Here is a 21259-nt window from a genome sequence, read left to right on the forward strand (position 1 = left end):
TGTAATTAGGTTTAGACATTAAATATACATATTGTTTTAAATAAAAATAAATATAATTTAAAAAAAAACTTTAGGGTCTAACGGGGTGTCGGACCTGTGTTAACTACCCTGCCACCCCTATGGGCCGGCCCTGTATCATCTTGTAAGGAATACATAAATTGACCGGATAGAAGTTGTTGAGTGGACGTTTGGTTGTGTAGAATGATGTGGGTGATATGAAAATTGATATGATTGTTGGGTTGCATAACCCGATGGTGGTTGTCGAAAATCTGGATTGTTTTGGCTAGAAAGGCCTCTCAATCTAGAGACCTTTTTGCTTGAAGTCTTAAACCGGTTCTCGATTTTTTGCTTGATTCCTTTTGAGTGTTTGTAGTATAAGATTGTTGGTAAAACTCTAAGAGCAAAAAAAATGTATGTTTTGTTTAAAAAATTGTTGAGAAAATGGGTTTAATTTATAGAGTTATAATAAAATTACTTAATTTAATTTTTAAAATATTCAGTCAAACGGTCATATAACCATTGCCCCTTCCAGCACCTAAACTTTCCTCGACTTTGCGAAGCCGATTTCTCAACCCGATCTCCAAGGACAAAGCATTGGTGCCAGCCGCCAGGGTTTTACCGAGTTACCCGGAGCTCTAACCCAAAAACGCCCCGAACACCCTTACATCTTCATAATCACCATAAGAGAAATGAAAATTAGAAAAGAAGATAGACGAAGATAAGAGAAAATGAGTTAGAATTGAAGTAGTTAATTAAATAATATTAATTTAACTAGAGAAAATCTCATTAGCGTTAATTAGAGAAAATCATAATAAAGTGATACCCCATAAGTCCAAGATGACATCATTTACTATTTATAGGAAATTTCCAGTAGATTGTTTTCTTCTGCATCCACAATTTCGTGTTTGTTGATGGGTGTCTCACATGCCTTATTATTAATATTTAAATCGGCTTGAGAATCTACAGAAAATAATATATCGATTGCCGATTGGTCATGTTCAACAGAAAATAATTTAAAAAAAAATTGATTATTTATTATCATAATCAAGTGTGTGTTAAGGCTTGAATAAAGACGAGTTTAAACAAGCTCGAGTCTTCAAGTCTAAGTTTAAAACTATATTGACGAGTAGAGCTTAAAGCATCAAACATAGAGCTCAATCAAACTAGATGTTAACCGATTTTGAACTCGACTTGACTTATTTCATACCCTTAACGATAATGGATATTCGAATTGGAGTTAAATTAAATTTATATTGCATGTTAGGTTTTCTTGATTATTAATATTGTGTACAAATATATTATGCGACTTTTACTTAATCTGATTTTGTGTATAACACGTCTGATGTTTTTAAATGCTCGTTTTTGCAACAAGTACTAGATTTAAAGATTGATCTGAACTACTTAATCAGATTTCGTGTATAACATGTAAGTTATTTCATTTGATTTATATGTAAGTTTTACTCTCACAAACCACGCATTAGTTGGACCCATAAAGATTAAAACTATTTATTATTTATTAAAGTCATAAAAAATTAGAAATGAATGTTGTCTATAAAACACGACAATCATATATTCATGAGATTTCAGTTCTGTCCTTTTTATAATTAAATAATGTAACTAATGTTCAAATATACTCATCTCGAACCCACTAGATGTGGATTTGACTATGGCTTTAAATGCAATCTATGAAACTAATATAAGTCATGTAATGATGAAATATTAACAAAAATCATAAAAGGTGAGCAAAACTATAATATTATCTGGTTACATGGGTGGCAATTGTTTACATGATTTAAAATACGACCTGACACCAAAAGGAGAGAGGGAGGTAAGTCGACTAGCACGACTCATTTTTTTAAACTGGTCAGATTTTGGCCGACTAACACAACCTATATAATAAATATATAATAAACGGGTCGGGTCGGGTTGATTTGTATAGAAACAGTTTGACCCGTTTAAGTATCTAAATAAAACTACAATAATTATATTTTTATTTATGTTTAATACGTTCTTTTTTTAATACACACTTGTTATTTCTAAAACATTTTCAAGATTTTAAATTATGTTCAAGAAAAAATATTCATATTACTAATATTAGTCTATCGACCCTAAGTTATATAAATTTTTTTTAATTATTATTTGTTGAAAAATGGGTTAAATGGGTCATGTTCAGGTCGACCCGAATTTATGTGTATGAGTTACGGTTGAAATCTTTAACATGAATAATAATATGGATTGGGTTTGGGACGTTGCACATTTTAACCCGTCAACCCACCAATCCTCTTTCCCGACACGATTCACACCTCTAATTATTCATACGTGATTAACATGCATTATATCTATATGAAATGACAATTGGAAGAGTAACTAGTTGGTGTACCCGCGCTTCGCGGCGGGGTCATGACATCGCTCAGCAGTTTAAAAAATGATGTTACAAATATCAAACTTCATTAAAACAACACCAGCAATGTCAAATAGTAGCTGGTTTGAGTGGTTACTTATGGTAGTAGTAACTTGCAGCTTGCCTGGGAATATGTATGTCATGTCCTTGTTTGTTTATGCTTCTTTTCTTGTTGGATATGTCCACACTCAAAATCAACATATCTAGCATGCTGCAAAGAAGAATGAACAGAGAGAATATTTTAAAGAATTTTCAACAAATGAGTCAAGTATGGTTGTTTTATAAACAGATCAAATTTGTTTAAAAGTCAATCAAAGTTTATTAGACATTCTTTATAATATCGTAAATGAAGAGGTAGGTCCCAGCAGAGCCCAGTTGGACCCGCAAGACTCACCTCAAAGAGGGACGTCTGCGCAGTTGAACCCGCAAGACTCACCTTCAACAGGGACGTCTGCGCAAAGGCTAAACTCGCAAGACTCACCTTGAAGAGAGACGTCTGCGCAGAAACCAACTGGATCCGCAGGACCCACCATGCTCAGAGACGTGACGTCCTTACGCGCAGTACGCAAGCTGTTCCCGCAGGAAAAGCCTCCCAATGGTCGACGTACTCCGCCTGTTCCCGCAGCAACGGATACTAGCCATCAGGGAAGGCTACCCGCGCAGCAAGGCTACACGCACAAGGCACTTAACTCTTAAATAATTCAGTAATGTCACCTGAAGAAGGAGTGAGCAAGCCGGGAATACTCCCGCACAAAGCCGGGAAAACTCCCGCCCAAATGGGCCAGTCCGTACGATACTGGAGGATCTTTTGTACTGTACCTGACGAGGTATGGACAAAAGATCTGACCAAAGATACGACAGCTCACTGACAACAGTATGACGAGCAGCACGCTCTTGTACTGTATGTCACTATCAGCCGCTGCCTACTCACCAACCTGTCGAAGCACGTGCATAGCCTGCAGTTGGTGGAAAAGAATAGTACACAGCTGACCTGGTCACTATCAGCCGCTGCCTACCCACCAACTACCAGCATGGCATGTGCGTAGCCCACAGTTGGCAGAACAGGAATACTATTCAGCCGGCTGTACCTTCTTGGAAACCTACCTTCGGCTATAAATACTCCAACACCTTGGAATGGTATGGACACATTACATTACATTATCTTACATTATCATCTTATCTCATACCATCATATCTGCTCTAGCAATCTCTTAATATACACTTATATTCAAGAGCAATCTAGTCTGATTCTCACACCGGAGGGTGGTCACAAGGAGGTACCCCCCTATTCTCAGTGACGAGCTCACGGTGTCTGTTTTGCAGGTCATCAGAAGAACCATCTTTGCCGGACCTAACCCCTCGTGGGAAACATCTATTAACCCCCAGATTATCCGTAATCTGCCCGGGGTCAATTAGTGTTTCTTCATTGGCGCCATCCGTGCATAAAAGCTAGAACTAATTTTCTCAGTTTTTTCAAAACCTCCGAAAAGATGGTTAACGTTACTCCGGTCCCAAGGCCAGCGAGTGACCAGGAAACCCCGGTAATCACAACCCCAGCTACTGGGAGGAACACCGGCGAGTACACAAATTTTACGAACACTACCCTGGTTACTCAAGCCGGGGCAAGTGCTGTAAATTTTACGAACACTACCCCGGTTACCCAAGTCGGGGCAAGTGCAGTAAACAATCATCCCCTGGGATTCATTGATACCCAGGTGGAAAGACAACAGACGAGGCTCCCCCACCAAACACTTGAACAAGTTAAAGCGTGGGCGGAAGCACGTCAGAAGGAATTCCAAGCTGAGTTGGACGAACGCTTACGTTCCATCCAACAGGCTGACGAATTTGGAAGCACTCAACAGCTCAACATGAGTAGTGAGTGCGAGTACTCGGAGGAATCCGACACCGACGCAAACCCTCGCCATAGGGCGAAAGGGAAGCGTAAGGAAACGGACTTCCAACCAAGAAGGAATTTCGGAGTCACCTTCAAACCAAGGAACGCGGGGGGAAACCAACGCGACTTCTCCAAAACCTTTAGACCAACTGCTGCAAATGCGGGAACGTCCAAGTTTGCAAGGGACATTGCGGAAGCAATCGCCCCGAGAAGTGCCAAACAAATGTCCAACATCGGCACTTATGATGGTATATCTGACCCAGACGATCATTTGAACAGATTCATAGCGGGGGCAACCGTCAGCAACTGGACGGAACCCACGTGGTGTTATATGTTCCAAATGACGCTGGTTGGAGCAGCCAGAGCGTGGTTTGACCGTCTACCGGTCCACCACATCTATGATTGGGCAGACTTCCAACAGAAGTTCAGCCAACACTTCAGTCAACAAAGAAAGTACACTGAAGAGCAATGGACAATCCTCACCTGCATCCGAGAGGAAGATGAGTCTTTACTAGACTTCATCACTCGTTTCAACTCAAAGAAGCTAAGTCTGGGCAATATTAGCGAAGATCTTGTTCGCGCTGCTTTCATCCAGGGCGCGAAAGACCCAGAGCTCATCCGCACCTTAACGGGTAAAGATGGCATGCCATCCACATGGGATGTCATCATGACAGCAGCTAAAAGCTTCGCGGAAACGGAAAAGCAACTGGGTAGAGATCTGCCCCAGAGCACAAACCTCTAAACCCATAAAACAAGAGAAAACAATGTCCTTACCGCCCGACTAAACAAAAAGAGGAAGCTATGCATTTGGGAGCCAGGGTCAACTTTGACACCTCATCCGGCTCTCGCCCTCGGTTAGGCGGAAAGGATAACATGCGGTCGTCAAACCGGAACTCCAGATGGACGCCACTCACCAAAAGCGTCACCGAAATATTTGACACCGAGAGGCTCCCATGGCCAAAGGCTCCAATAATCCGAGAGCGTCACAACGCTGATCAGAGCAAATTCTGTGACTTCCACAGGACAAGAGGCCACAACACCGAAGAATGCTTAGACTTGAAGGACATCGTCGAAGCATTTGTCAGAGATGGGACGCTCGCACACCTCGTGGCGTAATGAACGCTGAGCAGGCAATGCGTGTAGAACCCCGGTTGGGGAATACAAGAAGGAAACTGCAGCTTCAATGTTGGAGACTACATACTGCGTAAACAACGAGATCCCGAACCAGGTGCATATCGGCTCGATGGCACTCCCATCCCAACAACATGGAAGGGAGCTCAATTACACAGTCTGCATGTAGATCAATTCCAAACTTGTAAAGAAAAGGCCCAGAGCCACTTCTAATGGAAATAATTCTCCTTATCACATTGACGCTGATAATCTTATATTTATACTTATGGACTTTCCACAATGATATGCCGGTTTTCACCGCATACATAAGTGGGGAAGTAAGTCGTTGCGTGTGAAAGGCGGCAAAACCCGCATAAACACAAAAAATGGCAAACCTTCACGCAGGTCAGTCATAGGTGAAATTCGGTCATCCCACTAAATGAAAGTGCCGGTCCTACCCGCACAATCATCATAGAGGAAACTGAACGTTAACCTATTGACAACCGCGCGTCGAACGGTTAACTTATCCAAAACACTGATATGCCGGTATTCACCGCATAAATAAGTGTGAAAAGAAGTCGTTGCGTGTGGAAGGCGGCAAAACCCGCATAAACACAAAAAACGGCAAGAATTTCTAAGGAAAAGATGAGGAAAACCTTCACGCATGTCAGTCATAGGTAAAGTTTGGTCATCCTACTAAATGCAAGTGACGGTCTTACCCGCAAAATCATGATAGAGGAAACTGAACATTAACCTATTGACAACCGCGTGTCGAAAGGTTAACTTATTCAGAACACTTAGAAAATCTCTTAAGGAAAAAATGAGGAAAACCTCCACGCAGGTCAGATATAGGTAAAGTTTAGCCATCCTACTAAGTGAAAGTGACGGTCTTACCCGCACAATCACGAAGGAGGAAGCAAAACTTTAACCTATTATCTGCCATGTTGAAAGGTTAACTTATCCAAAGTACTTAAGAAATTGCTAAGTTAAACTAAAGTATGCACAAGCGAATCATATATTGTTTATGCGGCAAAACAAGTGCCAAATTAAACAATAATATGCATGAGCAAGTCGTATAACGTTTATAAAGCAAGAGTGATAGTCCTACCCGCACAAAAGATTTATATTCCATAAAAATTCAACTGTTACAAGAATGGCCGGGTATCTACCCGCCTACAAGAGTGTAAATCTATACAAAAACATAAACCTATCCTAACAATGGGAAGAGATCTAAAGGTTCAAGCTTCAGGACCACTCCCTCCAAACCCACTTGTACCCGCACCATCAGTTGGCTGTGGCGGTTCAAGGAAGGTTTTGAGAATGGTTAGCCCATCATCAGCAGCAGCAACTTCGTTCACCTTCTCCACCACCGGATGCGGGAAGGCGGCATACTGGTTCACTGCTTGGTCATACGCAGCTTCAGTATCTACATCATATAGTGGGAAGTTGGAAGGCGGGATGCCCTTCTCAACAAACCCCAGACCAAGCAAGAAGCCAGCCTTTTCCCCATCCTCATGAGAAGCATTGAGGGCTGCGCTCATGGCATCGTCGTAAGATGTGTCCGTGAAGATCCGATGCACAACCTACAAAAAGAAAAAATATATCAACTTTTCTAAGTATAAAGAAAAGCGTGAAGACATTATGAAGCTAAGCTTACCTGTGACAACGCTTCTCGTAGAAGCCATTCCTTGGTAACCAGAGTCTCCTGGAGGGCAGCTTGAGCTTGGTTACGGGTGCGTTCGGCTTCACTTTTGTTAAGGTTGGCAAGCAACACTTCCTTAGCAGCAGCCTCTTCAACGCCCTTTAGCTTACGCTCAGTATGGTCAAGCATACCCCTCTGGTCCAAGATTTCTTGAAGCTTCTTGGCGTCTTCCATAGCCAAAGCATCATGAGCCTGCTAAAGCCTCCCTAGTTTGGCTTTGAGCTCCTCATTTTCGGCGCGCAGAGGTTCAGCAACGGCTTCAGCCTTAGTGGCCCTCTCAGTGGCGTTTCGCGCAGTTTCCTTAGCCAACCGAAGCTGTTCGTTAACAGCTTGGGCAGCCTTGGAACGGGCCTCGAGCCGGGCCTGCACTTCAACCTCGAGGGCCTTGAAGGCCTTTTCCTTCTCCGCAGCAACTGCGGAAAGTCTCCTGTTCTCCTCCCGGATAGCCCGCGCCTGAGCCACTTCTTGGATACGCGCAGCCTTTAACTTGTCGTTTTCACGACAAAGCAGCTCGATGCGCGGCTGCATCCGGGCAAGGAGAATCCGAAGCTTATTAGTCAGCCTACCCTCCTGGTAGCTGGACATGGCTTCCCCCAACGCGCCACTTGGGGCCGCGTGACGCGCCCACTCGACGCAGTCTACAGGCGTCCGAAGGGTTGTTCCCTGGCGGATGTTCCACCGTGGAACAAACACCTCATTCGAATCCGACACTGCAAAAACATAAAGCAGTTAAGAAAATATAAAAAAAATATATATATAAAAAGGCCAAATTCACCCTACGCACCTGTAGGGTCGACAACAGGCCGGTAGCCGCCGAACCCATCACCTGAACCTAACGGATATCCATCCAAGAGGTCAGGCAGATGGGAAGGAGGCAGAGATTGGCTAGAAACCCCAAACATACCTGCTGAACCGGCCGGGGGCGAAGTAGTCGCCGGTGCCGGAGGCACGGTTGAAGCCGCCGCGGTAGAGACCACCGGTGGTGAACTCACTGGAGGTGAACTCACAACCGTGGCCGCCGCTGCGGAGGAACCCGCAGAAAAACTCACCGCCGGCTCAGTGAAGGACGCAGTGAATATGGCACTGACAGCCGGCGGAGACGTCACAATTGGAACAGTTGCCTCAACCGGATGAGCAAATGAACCAATGCTGCAAACAGGCGCAGCAGCCTGGGTCATCGCCTCGGGTAGGTTGACCAAACCTACCGTCATGGGTCCAGAGCTGCTCCTCCCCGCATCAACTTGGAATGCGGTAGCATCCACGCCTGCATGAAGACAAGATATTAAAAACAATGGCGGAAAGAAATTGCGGGTAAGATTAATTTATACTTACGAGTTCTCTTCAACTTGAAGGTTATGACCGGCGGGGACGAACCCGACGGAGCCGGCCTCTTCACGCCGGTCACCGTCATAGAACTTGGTCACGCGGCAGTGGCAGCTGTCTCAACCTCCGAGACTGTTGTCTCACCACCACCAGGGTTCCTCGCCACCTCCTCGCTTTCGGTCTCTGAGTCAGACCGATTCACCAGATCGGCAGTAGAGGCAACCTTCGCCTTGCCCTTCGCGCCAGCAGCCTTCTTCTTCCTCACCAACAAAGGACCATCTGCGGATTCCTCATCAGAAGATGACAAGATTAGAGAAACTCCAGCAGAGGTTTGAGCATGGAGAGGGCGAGGGTTAAAAAGTTCTTTACCTGGCCACGTGGCACTCAAAATCTCGTGGCCTGGCGGGTAGACCTCCACAAACCGATCCGCCGTTTGCTCCAAGATGGGCAACTCGTTCTCATCAAGAGCACGGGTACCCATCCGAGCGGGACCATCAGCTTCCCGCGGATGCAGGAGCGATTGCAGGTCGTTTCCCTCTGAAAATAAAAAGAAAAACAGTTTAGCGGAAAAACCCTAAATCAGCAAGAAGATATGAACCATACCGTAAGGGACAGAGTTCAAACCGTATTCGAGGACGATGGGAATCTGTGGCGCCTCCACCCCAGCATCCTTCCACACCCGGCTCATCCCGAGCATCACCATCCCGGACTCCGCAAAGCGGTAAACCGGAGACTGGACCCTGGAAATCTTGGAGAACCATTCCGCCTCCTCGTAGTTGAAGGCGTGAAGGTTCGGGAGAGCTCTCCCGTTCTTGAACGTCATCGCTATGGGGACGACTCGAGCGGAGATATAGAAGAACTCCCGCTTCCAAGACCGAAGACTGCGCTCGGTAGCGCAGATCTTCAAACCCTTGATCCGAGTGACCAAGGTATACCACCCCTGGATGCACCTCCAGGAATAGAAGGTCATCAGGCGGTCGACATGGGGCTCCACGCCCAGAATGAGGCACACCCATTCAAAATGGCGAATCTTGGCGATCGCCATTGGGTGTACCTCCGTCAGATGTACAACGTGTCTCTCCAAAACACGGTACACAAACTTCGTCAATGGGAACCTGAGATTCCCATAGATGAAGAATGCAGCATACACCCCTATTTTGCCCTTGGGGGCATCGTACACCGTCTGGTGTGGCTCAGGAAACTCAGGCTCGAAAGTCTCGAGCATGAACTTCCTGACGATGTACTGATACTGGTCGACGGGAAGAGCACACTGGCACTCGCCAGCAGTACTCTTATCGTCCCTATCAGAAGTGGACGTCGGGTTCTCGGAATACACGTCCGACTCTTCAGCAGTAACTTCAAGATCATGAGAAGACATGTTTTGAATGTAAAGAACGATTTCAGGAGAATGCTCGACAGAAAAGTTAGAGTATTCGCCGGAAATCGTTTAGAAGAAGAGAGGTGAAACTGTGAGTTGAGATGCAACCTCTCCTCCCTTTATATACTCATCGCAAAGAATGCGATGAATTTAATGCGGAAGAGAGAAGAAAACGCAGGTGCAATGAAACTATGACGCGTGGAATATGCAAGCTGGCAACAACTGTTGACAGGACGCGTGCCATAAACTTCGCGGCCACGCGCCCATAAACTCGCGCCCACGCGCCTGAAAAAGCGTCTAGAATGACCATATACTGTCACGTCGCCATAACTTCCTGCACGTCCTGAAACTGTCAGAAGAAACCGTCGGACGACGTTTCAACAGTCTGGACTGTTCTTAACATTTCACCAACTCTTCAAATTTCAAAAAGATTCAAAAAGATTCAAAAGTAAGCGGGACTATACCCCTTACCTTGGCAACCAAGTAACTATAAGACATGTGCGAGTACAGTGTTAAGGCAAAACCCTTCACATACTTAGCACCTGCAGGGAATTGAAGCCAAGAATACCTCGGCAACCAAGTAACTATAAGACGGGTGCGGGTACAGTGTCAAGGCAAAACCCTTCACATACTTAGCACCCGCAGGGAATTGAAGCCAGGATTACCTTGGAGGTAAAGTAACTATAAGACGAGTGCGGGTACAGTGTCAAGGCGAAACCCTTCACATACCTAGCACTCCGCAGGGAATTGAAACTAAGAAGGATCTTCTGGGCCATGCTTGCGGAAACGGGAATAACATCCCCGCATAGCGGGAACGTCGAGAACTAGATTGTTGGAAGCTTCAAGATGGAATTGGTTGTTTTAACATAATTGATCACTATGTTCAAAACTACCAAAACCTCATGGAGAATCTATACAAGTGGAACTCAACGCTCCTGACTTGCGAGGAGGTTACAGACCTACCCGCATCATACCCAAAGATCAAGCAGAAAAGTCGGGAATTTCTGCACGTGACATTAGGACTTCCGCGGGAAGAATCCCCATGGAAAACCTTAAGACAAAACCCTTTTCAAAACCTTTTGCTTAAGTCCAAAAGTTCACCTCACTTATTAACAATTCATGAGAAGAACATTGGACTGGGGGGACTTGAAGAGGTAGGTCCCAACAGAGCCCAGTTGGACCCGCAAGACTCACCTCAAAGAGGGACGTCTGCGCAGTTGAACCCGCAAGACTCACCTTCAACAGGGACGTCTGCGCAAAGGCTAAACTCGCAAGACTCACCTTGAAGAGAGACGTCTGCGCAGAAACCAACTGGATCCGCAGGACCCACCATGCTCAGAGACGTGACGTCCTTACGCGCAGTAAGCAAGCTGTTCCCGCAGGAAAAGCCTCCCAATGGTCGACGTACTCCGCCTGTTCCCGCAGCAACGGATACTAGCCATCAGGGAAGGCTACCCGCGCAGCTAGGCTACACGCACAAGGCACTTAACTCTTAAATAATTCAGTAATGTCACCTGAAGAAGGAGTGAGCAAGCCGGGAATACTCCCGCACAAAGCCGGGAAAACTCCCGCCCAAATGGGCCAGTCCGTACGATACTGGAGGATCTTTTGTACTGTACCTGACGAGGTATGGACAAAAGATCTGACCAAAGATACGACAGCTCACTGACAACAGTATGACGAGCAGCACGCTCTTGTACTGTATGTCACTATCAGCCGCTGCCTACTCATCAACCTGTCGAAGCACGTGCATACCCTGCAGTTGGTGGAAAAGAATAGTACACAGCTGGCCTGGTCACTATCAGCCGCTGCCTACCCACCAACTACCAGCATGGCATGTGCGTAGCCCACAGTTGGAAGAACAGGAATACTATTCAGCCGGCTGTACCTTCTTGGAAACCTACCTTCGGCTATAAATACTCCAACACCTTGGAATGGTATGGACACATTACATTACATTATCTTACATTATCATCTTATCTCATACCATCATATCTGCTCTAGCAATCTCTTAATATACACTTATAATCAAGAGCAATCTAGTCTGATTCTCACGCCGGAGGGTGGTCACAAGGAGGTACCCCCCCCCCCTTCTTAGTGACGAGCTCACGGTGTCTGTTTTGCAGGTCATCAGAAGAACCATCTTTGCCGGACCTAACCCCTCGTGGGAAACATCTATTAACCCCCAGATTATCCGTAATCTGCCCGGGGTCAATTAGTGTTTCTTCAGTAAAGAAAATATTTGCGTGGAGGCATAAGAAAAAATACCTTCTAAACCTCTTATGTCGAAGCAATGGCAGCGACTTCTATTGTTTCCCTTTCTGGCAATCTGCCACGTCACCATGCAAAGTAGCGTTGTAGCAAACCCTATGTAACTGACGAAGTTTAGCAGTTGTCGTAAATCACTAAATCGGGCATACAACCGGAAAAACATAACTAAGAGGTGGAAAAACAAAAAATGCATGGTAAAAAAAGACTTATCTAATCTAACCTCAAACAAAAGTTTGCGGCTCAGACTAATAAATAACATAACAAAGAATAAATCTACGAAACTTATGTTCTTATTGAAGGCTTAATTAACAACAAATATGTAGCTAAGGCTCTAACCGATCCTGCTGGTTATGCCACGTTTCTTGTTGTATATGCCCTCACTCAAAATCATCATATCTAGTCTGCTGCAAATAAAATGTATTAGAAAGTCACCTAATGTTGATTAGACCTCACTCAAATCGCGTAAAAATATCTTAGCATGAAGACATAAGAAAGAATACCTTCCACAAGTAATGGCGGTGGCTTTTCTTGTTTCCGTTTCCGGCAATCTATCACCACCATCAAGCAAGGTAGCAGGCCCTATGGTAACCATAGAAGTTTATCACTTGGCATAAATCGGACATACAATTGGAAAAATATAACTGAGAGAGTCGTAACAACTGTTAGACAAACCAATATGAAAGTTTTCTCATGTGAATGTAGGGATCTACAACACTAATTGAAACTTTTGTTCATTTATGTGACAATCGTCAATTTCAGGTTAACTCCGTTAACTCAACTTCGTCAATTCAAACTTAAGATCACAAAATCTATAACGCACACTTCATTACATTTAAACTAGGGTTTAAATGACGCTTAACACTTAATACATGTGTAGTCTTTCGGGATTTGCACCGAAACGCAAACGAGTTGACGCAAACGATTGATGAATAAACGAAAAACGTCAAAACAGTAATTATGTGATAATTATGTGTTAGACTTATGTGTTACGTGATAACATGGTTATGAACATTAACTCAAGATGTAAACTAGTTAGTTAAGTTAGAAAAACAACAATTGAAAGTAGAGGGACTTGAGTGTAACTTGTGTGTTTATAAATAGATCATTAACAAGTAAACCCTAACTATTATTATTATAACCCCAACCCCGATCGGAACTCTCCCACCCCAAACCCTTGGCTGCCGTCGACTTTCACACACACATACATCAAGAAATCAAGCTTGTGATTGAAGAACTAGGTGCTAGGAATGTATAATTGATCATCCTATACATCTTTACTACTTGATTTTGATGTTTGTTGGGTTAATAACAAACCCTAGCAGCCGATTTCATGTATACATGTAATCAATATGATTGTTGTTGATTGAGTAATGATTTGATAAGTAGAATTGATATTGTAACATGTTGATTGTTGTGTCTTTGATTTGAGTTCAAACAAAACCCTAATCTTGTATGCAATGTGTAATTGATGTGCATGGATGGTGTCTATGGAGTCTAGAGGGTTATATGAATGCATGATAGTTCATAGATTGTTAATATGTTGAGTTTGGATGCAAACAGTTTCTGGACAGAATGTGTATTTGATGTTTAAGTGACTGTAACGAAGTGTAAATATGAAAATTGTTGAAATTATTGGTACTACAGTAAACTAGGTTGAGTCTAGTTTCTATAGAGTATAAATTTGTAATTTTTGAACAAGTAAAGGTTAACTTTTATGATTTTACAAAAACGTTGTGCAAAGCTGAGCTGTTAGACCTGCTGTTAGGTTATGTTGTAAATGTTATATCTCATGAACTACGAGACCAATTGGGTTGGTTCCACTTCTGGAAGTTGACTCATTGAGTTAGGAACCTAACCCAAGTGGTCTTGCATTTATTGGATTTTTCGTTTAACGGGAATTGCAAATAACATTCTGATTGCACATGAATTTGACTGTTATGAGTTTGCTGTAATGATTTGATGATTGTGAGAAAACTATGAGGAATAAAAATGTAATAAAATATGTTCTGGAAACCTAAGACATATGTGCTTCTGTGATGATTTTTGGTAAATTAATTGAGATGCTATGATCGGTGAAATAGTACAATCTTTCTAGTAGGATTTCTGTCTCGGTGAAACTAGCTGCTGAGTTGTGTAAAAATGCATGAAACATGATACTTGTTATATAATTGTTATGTTTTGACCAAAATACCTTTGCGGAGAATAATTGCTAATTTATTGCCATGATTTGACCAAATTGCCCTCATGGAGAATAATGGCTAATTAATTGTTATTTGTTGACCAAAATGCCCTTACGGGGAATAATTGCTAGTAACGTACGTTATGAATACACGACACGTATATGATTGCTTACACATGTAATGTGTCACAAAAACACTTGTTTAAGTCACCAACGATTCACAAACGAAACACGAAACATGTTATGTGCATAGGTATTATGTGTCGGGTCTAGAGACTCGATAATATTCCGACACTTAGAAAAATCTCTTTTTGTTTTAGAACGTTAGAGAGAGTTTTTCGGTGACGCGCATCTTGGTGATTTATTTTGGGAAATTCTTCGCAAACAGTGAGTTTCACTTTCCCCTCTTTAAACTGTTTTCAAACGCTTTTCACTTGGGGGAGATAACATACTCCGATAAACGCATTTCAGATTTTGTTAGTAAATTATATATCACTTGTAAAGGCTAAGTGGCAACGAAACAATTGAAGTCCTACACATCGAACCGGTTAATATTTTGAATAGCGAGTCACTGTTGAGTAGTACTACTGGGTTTGACAAACCCCACCCAACGCTAAACTCGACTGGAGGTCGAGCGGGTGTAATTTTGGCTAACACGTACCATGGTCTGGAGGACCTGGTGACAAGGCACTTATTAAACGAGTCAGCTTCGGTGTCGAACACTTAGTAATACTTGTTGTATAGACTAGCTACCTATCGATATATAATTGACATAACACTATCTGTAACGCAAAACGCTGTAACGCTGTAACGCAAAACGCTGAACGCAGACTCTAAACGAATTATTTTTATATAACTTGTGAACTCACCAACCTTGTGTTGACACTTTTAGTATGTTATTCTCATGTAGCCGAGGCGGGCGCGCGGTTTAGGAACATGCATTGCTTGAAAAACTTTTAACTATGCAAACTTACTTTTAACTGTTATCATTGGTTTTAAATCGTCCTGCGTGACGCAACTTTGTTTCTATGGTTTTACGCTTCCGCACTTATTTTCATTTAAACGTTTTTATGGTTTGATTATAACTGATGATTCCGATCCTGTTAGTTCACACCCTCTGACGGTAAAACTCCGTTAGTGGATTTTGAGGGTGTGACAATTTAGTTATCATATAAGTAAGCAAACACACACACACGCACACAGAGAGAGAGAGAGAGAGAGAGAGAGAGAGTTAACCAGAAAATTCTTAACTTTCACATGAATCTTGACAAATTATCATAAGTTATTAGTTTAAAACTACATCTTTTAGTCTGTACACAATTTTTCATTACATAGGATTATAGTTTATGTTCTTATACACGTTTCTATTAATTAAACAAAATCTCCTTATTAATTTCCATATTTTATAAACTAATTGCCCAATATAACCTGTCAATCTAAGAGGTATCATGTATCCTAACACTAATACTACCAAACTGTAAATCTAATGAAAATCAGGTAATAAAACCAGATATTTTTGTATGCATCAGTTTAATAGCTTCATTAGTAATCATGGATATAAAATGAACCGATTCAATAAACATGTATAAAACAATGGAAGTGTAAACTGAAAACTCGCCTTTTTCAACCGGTCATAGATTTACTTCCTGTGACACGTAAAGAAAATTTGATATCATTCCTTACACCGGAGCGCTACCACTACCTAACAATCGTCACCTAGGGTTCGCAGATCGAGTTCAGCGGCGGCGATGGAGGTGGCAACCGACATCGTAAACCCAAGATTTGACAGCCTTGACTTCCAACACCGGAGCATCGCCACCACCGCACGATCGCCTCCTAGGATTCGTAAATCGAACTTGGTAACAATCGGCAATGATGACGGCAATCGGTATAAAACCAAGATGCAGAAATCGATTATTTTGACGGTGAAGATGAGGCCAGAAATAAAAGTTGTGGAAAAGTGGAGCACCGTCCAAAACACACAATCAGAAGGCGCCAACTCTAACGCTGTAATAAGTTGTACCACAGGCTTTAAAACATGTCGGGGTAGCACACTAGCAAACTGTGAGTGCCGTTAACTTTCAAATTAATATTGATATAATGTGCATCATGCTCATGAGTTGGTTTAGTGATTAAGAATATTGAACGAGATCTAAATTGTGATAATATTTATAGAGTATCGGTGTGAAGAAACACTAATCGACCCCGGGCAGATTACGGATAATCTGGGGGTTAAATAGATGTTTCCCACGAGGGGTTAGGTCCGGCAAAGATGGTTCTTCTGATGACCTGCAAAACAGACACCGTGAGCTCGTCACTGAGAAGGGGGGGTACCTCCTTGTGACCACCCTCCGGCGTGAGAATCAGACTAGATTGCTCTTGAATATAAGTGTATATTAAGAGAAATGACTAGAGCAGATATGATGGTATGAGATCAGATAATAATACCGTTCCAAGGTGTTGGAGTATTTATAGCCGAAGGTAGGTTTCCAAGCAGGTACAGCCGGCTGAATAGTGTTCCTGTTCTGCCAACTGTGGGCTACGCACATGCCATGCTGGTGGTTGGTGGGTAGGCAGCGGCTGATAGTGACCAGGCCGGCTGTGTACTATTCCTTTTCCACCAACTGCAGGCTATGCACGTCCTCCGATAGGTTGGTGAGTAGGCAGCGGCTAATAGTGACATACAGTACAAGAGCGCGCTGCTCGTCATACTGTTGTCAGTGAGCTGTCGTATCTTTGGTCAGATCTTTTGTCCATACCTCGTCAGGTACAGTACAAAAGATCCTCCAGTATCGTACGGACTGGCTCATTTGGGCGGGTGTTTTCCCGGCTTTGTGTGGGAGTGTTCCCGGCTTGCTCATCTCCTCTTCAGGTGACATTACTGAATTATTTAAGAGTTAAGTGCCTTGTGCGTGTAGCCTTGTTGCGCGGGTAGCCTTCCCTGATGGCTAGTATCCGTTGCTGCGGGAACAGGCGGAGTACGTCGACCATTGGGAGGCTTTTCCTGCGGGAACAGCTTACGTACTGCGCGTAAGGACGTCACGTCTCTGAGCATGGTGGGTCCTGCGGATCCAGTTGGTTTCTGCGCAGACGTCTCTTCAAGGTGAGTTGCGAGTTTAGCCTTTGCGCAGACGTCCCTGTTGAAGGTGAGTCTTGCGGGTTCAACTGCGCAGACGTCCCTCTTTGAGGTGAGTCTTGCGGGTCCAACTGGGCTTTGCTGGGACCTACCTCTTCAAGTCCCCCCAGTCCAATGTTCTTCTCATGAATTGTTAATAAGTGAGGTAAACTTTTGGACTTATGCAAAGGGTTTTGAAAAGGGTTTAGTTTTAAGGTTTTCCATGGGGATTCTTCCCGCGGAAGTCCTAATGTCACGTGCAGAAATTCCCGACTTTTCTGCTCTATCTTTGGGTATGATGCTGGTAGGTCTGTAACCTCCTCGCAAGTCAGGAGCGTTGAGTTCCACTTGTATAGATTCTCCCTGAGGTTTTGGTAGTTTTGAACATAGTGATCAATTATGTTAAAACAACCAATTCCATCTTGGAGCTTCAAACAATCTAGTTCTCGACGTTCCCGCTATGCGGGGATGTTATTCCCGTTTCCGCAAGCATGGCCCAGAAGATCCTTCTTGGTTTCAATTCTCTGCGGAGTGCTAGGTATGTGAAGGGTTTCGCCTTGACACTGTACCCGCACTCGTCTTATAGTTACTTTACTTCCAAGGTATTCCTGGCTTCAATTCCCTGCGGGTGCTAAGTATGTGAAGGGTTTTGCCTTGACACTGTACCCGCACCCGTCTTATAGTTACTTGGTTGCCGAGGTATCTTTGGCTTCAATTCCCTGCAGGTGCTAAGTATGTGAAGGGTTTTGCCTTAACACTGTACTCGCACCTGTCTTATAGTTACTTGGTTGCCAAGGTAAGGGGTATAGTCCCGCTTACATTTGAATCTTTTTGACTTGCGTTGTAAACGTTGTATGACTATCTCACGCATACTTTAGTTTAATTTAGCAATTTTCCAATTGTTTTGAAACCGTTCGACGCGCGGTTGTCAATAGGTTAGTGCAGTTTCCTCTATTATGATTGTGCGGGTAGGACCGTCACTTTCATTTAGTGGGATGACCAATCTTCACCTATAATTGACCTGCGTGAAGGTTTGCCATTTTTTGTGTTTATGCGGGTTTTGCCGCCGTCCACACGCAACGACTTCTTTCCATATTTATGCGGTGAATACCGGCATACCGTCCGGAAAGTTTATAAGTATAAATGTAAAGCGATCAACACAATGTGATAAAGGAGAATCATTTCCATTAGAAGTGGCCCCAGGCCGTTTCTTTATAAGTTTGGAATTGATCTACATGTAACATTTGCGTAATTGTGCTCCATTCCATGTTCTTGGGATGGGGGTGCCATCGAGCCTTTCGATCCGGTACGCGCCCTTTCCCAAAACTTCTTTGATAATGTATGGCCCTTCCCAGACGGGGGCCAGCTTTCCTGGGCGTTCTTGGTTCGAAGCCTCGTTGTTACGCAGTATGTAGTCTCCAACATTGTAGCTGCAGAGTTTTACCCGCGTGTTATAGTACTTTTGCATTTGTCGTTTGTAGTTCTCTTCACGCGCTGCGGCTAAGTCTCTACGTTCCTCGGTTAGCATAAGGTCTAACCGTCTTTCCGCATTATTGTCCTCTGGTTGAATCAAGACCCTTGGTGAGGGTAAACCAATTTCAACCGGGACCATGGCTTCAGTGCCATAAGTGAGGCTGAACGGGGTTTCTCCCGTACTTGCCTTTTTCATCGTTCTGTGTGCCCAAAGGACGTGTGGAAGTTCGTCCACCCAGCTGGATCTGTGTTCCAATAGTCTTTTCTTTATGCCATCGACGATGCTCCTATTCGCTCTTTCCACCTCACCATTACCCTGCGGGTGCGCCACTGAGGTAAAGGTGTGGGTGATTTGAAGTTCTTTCAGCCACTGTTGTAGCTTCCTGTCAGCGAAGTTGGTGCCGTTATCGCTCACCAAATTCTGTGGAAGCCCGAAACGACAAATAATAAATTCCCAAATAAATTTCTTGATATGTTTTGCGGTTGTTTGGGCTAAGGGTTTTGCTTCTATCCACTTGGTGAAGTAGTCGATGACGACCACTAGATATTGAACGTTCCCTGCTGCTGTGGGAAATGGGCCTGTCACATCAATGGCCCACTTCTGAAATGGCCATGAAGAGGTGACTGGAACAAGTTCGTTCTTCAGGCGATGCGTGTTAGGTGCGTAGAGTTGGCAAGACCTACACTTTCTGATGTATGCCAGTGCATCCGTATGCATCCCCGGCCAAAAGTATCCCGCGTTGTTTAGCTTAGCTACAACTGCGCGTGGACCTGCGTGTATCCCACAGATGCCTTCGTGTACTTCCCTTAGGAGGTAGTCGGCATCTTGGTCGTCAACACATCTGAGGAGTGGGCCAAGAAAGTTACGTCTGTAAAGGATGTCATCGATGAGTTGATAGTTCAGTGCTTTACAGCGTAGTTTTCTTGCCTGTGTTTTCGACTCTGGTAGTATACCCGCCGCAAGGTAATTTATTATTGGTGTCATCCACGTTTCCGTGCCGGTTTGGATGACAGACTTCTTTGTGTGGGACTGATGGTGCTCCAAGGAGTTCAATGCGGATGTCCTTTCCCAAGTGGGTGAAAGCCAATGACGCAAGCTTGCTTAACGCATCCGCAGATTTGTTTTCGCTACGCTTGACGTGTATGACCTTACAATCGTTAAAATCGCGCATGAGGGTTTTTGCATGAGTGAGGTACAAGGCCATTGTGTCGTTCACGGCCGTGTACGTCCCGTTTATCTGATTGGCTACTAACATGGAATCCACATGGGCTTCCAAGTTCTTTACTCCCATCTTACGCGCAATCCTTAACCCGGCCAAGAATGCTTCATACTCAGCTTCGTTATTCGTACTTGGAAAATCTAGTCGAATAGCGTAAGTGTATTCTTGGCCTGCTGGGTTGGTTAGTTTTAACCCTGCACCTGAGCCCTCGTTGTTGGCTGCTCCATCAGTGTAAAGTCGCCAGACATCATCGATGTCCTGTGCTGGAGAGGGTTGAGCCTCGTCCTGGCATTCTTTCTCCCGCGAGGCGGGGACTTCGGCAATAAAGTCGGCCAAGACCTGGCCTTTTATGGCTGGCCTTGGCTTGTACTTTATCGCGTATTCTCCCAATTCTATTGCCCATTTAGCTAGGCGTCCCGACAGTTTGGGTTTGCCTAAAACGTTTGCAAGTTTGAAGTTGGTGAGAATGGTGATTGGGTGACCTTGGAAATATCGTCTTAGCCTGCGTGAAGCCTGTACAAGTGCTAAGACTAATTTTTCCAGGGTAGAATACCGGGTTTCGACGTCTGTTAGGAGACGGCTAACATAGTAAATTGGCATCTGGATGCCTTTTCGCTCGACTAGCAGGACGGCCCCGGTTGCTCTATCAGTGGCGGAGAGGTACAGGATTAATTCCTCTCCTGCTTCTAGTGCTGTGAGCGTTGGGAGTTCGATCAAGCGTGACCGAATTTCCTGAAAAGCTGCTTCCGCTTCTGGTGTCCAGCGGAAGTGCGTTTTCTTTAAACAGTTTCTCAGCGTCGACACGAATGGGAACGACCTATCCGCATGATTTGCCAAGAAGCGGTTAAGTGCAACTAGGCGTCCATTCAGTGTCTGAGCTTGCTTGATGGTAGTAGGTGATTCCATCTTGATAATGGCTTCGACCTTTTCAGGGTTCGCTCTGAAGCCATCTTTTGTAACAATGACTCCCAAGAACTTCCCTTCTTCCATCCCAAAGGAACACTTGCTCGGGTTGAGCTTCATGTTCATCCTTCTGAGTGTGTTGAATGTTTCTTCGATGTCTTTCAACATCGCTTCTGGGTCAAGGCTTTTGATGACCAGGTCATCCATGTAGACTTCCAAATTCCTCCCAATTTGGGCATGAAACTCTTTGTCCATTAGGCGTTGGTATGTGGACCCGGCATTCTTAAGTC

The 21259-nt window shown here is 44.1% G+C and overlaps 1 long non-coding RNA gene across 1 annotated transcript; it reads right to left on the reverse strand.

Annotated features, from left to right (window-relative positions):
* Positions 1–2371: 2371 nt before the first annotated feature.
* LOC143629130 (uncharacterized) lies at positions 2372–12220 on the reverse strand. The gene is made up of 2 exons (XR_013152877.1): positions 12077–12220; positions 2372–2612 (listed from the first exon to the last, which is right to left on the reverse strand). It is a non-coding gene; the product is annotated as an uncharacterized LOC143629130 (long non-coding RNA).
* Between the last annotated feature and the right edge of the window lie 9039 nt (positions 12221–21259).

The sequence above is a fragment of the Bidens hawaiensis genome, unplaced genomic scaffold, assembly GCF_021521415.1.
Source record: "Bidens hawaiensis isolate Kalapana, Puna unplaced genomic scaffold, B.hawaiensis_p1.1 tig00005162_1, whole genome shotgun sequence".
NCBI classification, from domain to species: Eukaryota; Viridiplantae; Streptophyta; class Magnoliopsida; order Asterales; family Asteraceae; genus Bidens; species Bidens hawaiensis.